Source organism: Saimiri boliviensis, chromosome 21 (genome assembly GCF_048565385.1).
Source record: "Saimiri boliviensis isolate mSaiBol1 chromosome 21, mSaiBol1.pri, whole genome shotgun sequence".
NCBI classification, from domain to species: Eukaryota; Metazoa; Chordata; class Mammalia; order Primates; family Cebidae; genus Saimiri; species Saimiri boliviensis.
In genome coordinates, this window is record NC_133469.1 from 20,136,351 (window position 1) to 20,142,350 (window position 6,000).

Below are 6,000 nucleotides of genomic sequence, written 5' to 3' on the forward strand. Positions count from 1 at the left end.
ATAACCAAAACGGAGCTATCTAGCAGAATGGTTGTCAATGTGTGTATTCAACTTCCAGAGTTAAACTGATGTGTGTTTGCAGCAGTTCAGAAACCCTTTCCTGGGAGAATGTAGAAACAGTCATTTCCAGCCCTAGAGACGCATATAAGAGTTAGCAGTAAGAATGCGTTTAAAACACAGAAGACCCGCTTCTTACGAACTCATCTGCTGTGTGTTGGTTCCCTTTAGGAAGTTGCATCTATGGTTAGATTCAGCGAGGTAGGAACACGTTTCTTCTAAAAGTTGCGTTTGGACATTCCAGAGTGGATGGGAGAACAGGCTGTAAAGAGAAATACCTTGCTCTAAAACCAAAACGGAGCTATCTAGCAGAATGGTTGTCAATGTGTGTATTCAACTTCCAGAGTTAAACTGATGTGTGTTTGCAGCAGTTCAGAAACCCTTTCCTGGGAGAATGTAGAAACAGTCATTTCCAGCCCTAGAGACGCATATAAGAGTTTGCAGTAAGAATGCGTTTAAAACACAGAAGACCCGCTTCTTACGAACTCATCTGCTGTGTGTTGTTTCCTTTTAGGAAGTTGCATCTATGGTTAGATTCAGCGAGGTAGGAACACGTTTCTTCTAAAAGCTGCGTTTGGACATTCCACAGTGGATGGGAGAACAGGCTGTAAAGAGAAATACCTTGCTCTAAAACCAAAACAGAGCTATCTAGCAGAATGGTTGTCAATGTGTGTATTCAACTTCCAGAGTTAAACTGATGTGTGTTTGCAGCATTTCAGAAACCCTTTCCTGGGAGAATGTAGAAACAGTCATTTCCAGCCCTAGAGACGCATATAAGAGTTAACAGTAAGAATGCGTTTAAAACACAGAAGACCCGCTTCTTACGAACTCATCTGCTCTGTGTTTGTTCCTTTTAGGAAGTTGCATCTATGGTTAAATTCAGCGAGGTAGAAACACGTTTCTTCTAAAAGCTGCGTTTGGACATTCCAGAGTGGATGGGAGAACAGGCTGTAAAGAGAAATACCTTGCTATATAACCAAAACGGAGCTATCTAGCAGAATGGTTGTCAATGTGTGTATTCAACTTCCAGAGTTAAACGGATGTGTGTTTGCAGCAGTTCAGAAACCCTTTCCTGGGAGAATGTAGAAACAGTCATTTCCAGCCCTAGAGACGCTTTTAAGTGTTAGCAGTAAGAATGCGTTTAAAACACAGAAAACCCGCTTCTTACGAACTCATCTGCTGTGTGTTGGTTGCTTTTAGGAAGTTGCATCTATGGTTAGATTCAGCGAGGTAGGAACACGTTTCTTCTAAAAGCTGCGTTTGGACATTCCAGAGTGGATGGGAGAACAGGCTGTAAAGAGAAATACCTTGCTCTAAAACCAAAACGGAGCTATCTAGCAGAATGGTTGTCAATGTGTGTATTCAACTTCCAGAGTTAAACTGATGTGTGTTTACAGCAGTTCAGAAACCCTTTCCTGGGATAATGTAGAAACAGTCATTTCCAGCCCTAGAGACGCATATAAGAGTTTGCAGTAAGAATGCGTTTAAAACACAAAAGACCCGCTTCTTACGAACTCATCTGCTGTGTGTTGGTTCCTTTTAGGAAGTTGCATCTATGGTTAGATTCAGCGACGTAGGAACACGTTTCTTCTAAAAGCTGCGTTTGGATATTCCATAGTGGATGGGAGAACAGGCTGTAAAGAGAAATACCTTGCTCTAAAACCAAAACGGAGCTATCTAGCAGAATGGTTGTCAATGTTTGTATTCAACTTCCTGAGTTAAACTGATGTGTGTTTGCAGCAGTTCAGAAACCCTTTCCTGGGAGAAGGTAGAAACAGTCATTTCCAGCCCTAGAGACGCATATAAGAGTTAGCAGTAAGAATGCGTTTAAAACACAGAAGACCCGCTTCTTACGAACTCATCTGCTGTGTGTTGGTTCCCTTAAGGAAGTTGCATCTATGGTTAGATTCAGAGAGGTAGAAACACGTTTCTTCTAAAAGCTGCGTTTGGACATTCCAGAGTGGATGGGAGAACAGGCTGTAAAGAGAAATACCTTGCTATATAACCAAAACGGAGCTATCTAGCAGAATGGTTGTCAATGTGTGTATTCAACTTCCAGAGTTAAACTGATGTGTGTTTGCAGCAGTTCAGAAACCCTTTCCTGGGAGAATGTAGAAACAGTCATTTCCAGCCCTAGAGACGCATATAAGAGTTAGCAATAAGAATGCGTTTAAAACACAGAAGACCCGCTTCTTACGAACTCATCTGCTGTGTGTTGGTTCCTTTTAGGAAGTTGCATCTATGGTTACATTCAGCGAGGTAGAAACACGTTTCTTCTAAAAGATGGGTTTGGACATTCCAGAGTGGATGGGAGAACAGGCTGTAAAGAGAAATACCTTGCTCTAAAACCAAAACGGAGCTATCTAGCAGAATGGTTGTCAATGTGTGTATTCAACTTCCAGAGTTAAACTGATGTGTGTTTGCAGCAGTTCAGAAACCCGTTCTTGGGAGAATGTAGAAACAGTCATTTCCAGCCCTAGAGACGCATATAAGAGTTTGCAGTAAGAATGCGTTTAAAACACAGAAGACCCGCTTCTTACGAACTCATCTGCTGTGTGTTGGTTCCTTTTAGGAAGTTCCATCTATGGTTAGATTCAGCGAGGTAGGAACACGTTTCTTCTAAAAGCTGCGTTTGGACATTCCAGAGTGGATGGGAGAACAGGCTGTAAAGAGAAATACCTTGCTATATAACCAAAACAGAGCTATCTAGCAGAATGGTTGTCAATGTGTGTATTCAACTTCCAGAGTTAAACTGATGTGTGTTTGCAGCATTTCAGAAACCCTTTCCTGGGAGAATGTAGAAACAGTCATTTCCAGCCCTAGAGACGCATATAAGAGTTAACAGTAAGAATGCGTTTAAAACACAGAAGACCCGCTTCTTACGAACTCATCTGCTCTGTGTTTGTTCCTTTTAGGAAGTTGCATCTATGGTTAAATTCAGCGAGGTAGAAACACGTTTCTTCTAAAAGCTGCGTTTGGACATTCCAGAGTGGATGGGAGAACAGGCTGTAAAGAGAAATACCTTGCTATATAACCAAAACGGAGCTATCTAGCAGAATGGTTGTCAATGTGTGTATTCAACTTCAAGAGTTAAACTGATGTGTGTTTGCAGCAGTTCAGAAACCCTTTCCTGGGAGAATGTAGAAACAGTCATTTCCAGCCCTAGAGACGCTTTTAAGTGTTAGCAGTAAGAATGCGTTTAAAACACAGAAAACCCGCTTCTTACGAACTCATCTGCTGTGTGTTGGTTGCTTTTAGGAAGTTGCATCTATGGTTAGATTCAGCGAGGTAGGAACACGTTTCTTCTAAAAGCTGCGTTTGGACATTCCAGAGTGGATGGGAGAACAGGCTGTAAAGAGAAATACCTTGCTCTAAAACCAAAACGGAGCTATCTAGCAGAATGGTTGTCAATGTGTGTATTCAACTTCCAGAGTTAAACTGATGTGTGTTTACAGCAGTTCAGAAACCCTTTCCTGGGATAATGTAGAAACAGTCATTTCCAGCCCTAGAGACGCATATAAGAGTTTGCAGTAAGAATGCGTTTAAAACACAAAAGACCCGCTTCTTACGAACTCATCTGCTGTGTGTTGGTTCCTTTTAGGAAGTTGCATCTATGGTTAGATTCAGCGACGTAGGAACACGTTTCTTCTAAAAGCTGGGTTTGGATATTCCATAGTGGATGGGAGAACGGGCTGTAAAGAGAAATACCTTGCTCTAAAACCAAAACGGAGCTATCTAGCAGAATGGTTGTCAATGTTTGTATTCAACTTCCTGAGTTAAACTGATGTGTGTTTGCAGCAGTTCAGAAACCCTTTCCTGGGAGAAGGTAGAAACAGTCATTTCCAGCCCTAGAGACGCATATAAGAGTTAGCAGTAAGAATGCGTTTAAAACACAGAAGACCCGCTTCTTACGAACTCATCTGCTGTGTGTTGGTTCCCTTAAGGAAGTTGCATCTATGGTTAGATTCAGAGAGGTAGAAACACGTTTCTTCTAAAAGCTGCGTTTGGACATTCCAGAGTGGATGGGAGAACAGGCTGTAAAGAGAAATACCTTGCTATATAACCAAAACGGAGCTATCTAGCAGAATGGTTGTCAATGTGTGTATTCAACTTCCAGAGTTAAACTGATGTGTGTTTGCAGCAGTTCAGAAACCCTTTCCTGGGAGAATGTAGAAACAGTCATTTCCAGCCCTAGAGACGCATATAAGAGTTAGCAATAAGAATGCGTTTAAAACACAGAAGACCCGCTTCTTACGAACTCATCTGCTGTGTGTTGGTTCCTTTTAGGAAGTTGCATCTATGGTTACATTCAGCGAGGTAGAAACACGTTTCTTCTAAAAGATGGGTTTGGACATTCCAGAGTGGATGGGAGAACAGGCTGTAAAGAGAAATACCTTGCTCTAAAACCAAAACGGAGCTATCTAGCAGAATGGTTGTCAATGTGTGTATTCAACTTCCTGAGTTAAACTGATGTGTGTTTGCAGCAGTTCAGAAACCCTTTCCTGAGAGAATGTAGAAACAGTCATTTCCAGCCCTAGAGACGCATTTAAGAGTTAGCAGTAAGAACGCGTTTAAAACACAGAAGACCCGCTTCTTACGAACTCATCTGCTGTGTGTTGGTTCCTTTTAGGAAGTTGCATCTATGGTTAGATTCAGCGAGGTAGGAACACGGTTCTTCTAAAAGCTGCGTTTCTACATTCCAGAGTGGATGGAGAACAGGCTGTAAAGAGAAATACCTTGCTCTAAAACCAAAACGGAGCTATCTAGCAGAATGGTTGTCAATGTGTGTATTCAACTTCCAGAGTTAAACTGATGTGTGTTTGCAGCAGTTCAGAAACCCTTTCTTGGGAGAATGTAGAAACAGTCATTTCCAGCCCTAGAGACGCATATAATAATTTGCAGTAAGAATGCGTGTAAAACACAGAAGACCCGCTTCTTACGAACTCATCTGCTGTGTGTTTGTTCCTTTTAGGAAGTTGCATCTATGGTTAAATTCAGCGAGGTAGAAACACGTTTCTTCTAAAAGCTGCGTTTGGACATTCCAGAGTGGATGGGAGAACAGGCTGTAAAGAGGAATACCTTGCTATATAACCAAAACGGAGCTATCTAGCAGAATGGTTGTCAATGTGTGTATTCAACTTCCAGAGTTAAACTGATGTGTGTTTGCAGCAGTTCAGAAACCCTTTCCTGGGAGAATGTAGAAACAGTCATTTCCAGCCCTAGAGACGCATATAAGAGTTTGCAGTAAGAATGCGTTTAAAACACAGAAGACCCGCTTCTTACGAACTCATCTGCTGTGTGTTGGTTCCTTTTAGGAAGTTGCATCTATGGTTAGATTCAGCGAGGTAGGAACACGTTTCTTCTAAAAGCTGCGTTTGGACATTCCACAGTGGATGGGAGAACAGGCTGTAAAGAGAAATACCTTGCTCTAAAACCAAAACGGAGCTATCTAGCAGAATGGTTGTCAATGTGTGTATTCAACTTCCAGAGTTAAACTGATGTGTGTTTACAGCAGTTCAGAAACCCTTTCCTGGGATAATGTAGAAACAGTCATTTCCAGCCCTAGAGACGCATATAAGAGTTTGCAGTAAGAATGCGTTTAAAACACAGAAGACCCGCTTCTTACGAACTCATCTGCTGTGTGTTGGTTCCTTTTAGGAAGTTGCATCTATGGTTAGATTCAGCGACGTAGGAACACGTTTCTTCTAAAAGCTGCGTTTGGATATTCCATAGTGGATGGAAGAACAGGCTGTAAAGAGAAATACCTTGCTCTAAAACCAAAACGGAGCTATCTAGCAGAATTGTTGTCAATGTGTGTATTCAACTTCCTGAGTTAAACTGATGTGTGTTTGCAGCAGTTCAGAAACCCTTTCCTGGGAGAATGTAGAAACAGTCATTTCCAGCCCTAGAGACGCATATACGAGTTAGCAGTAAGAATGCGTT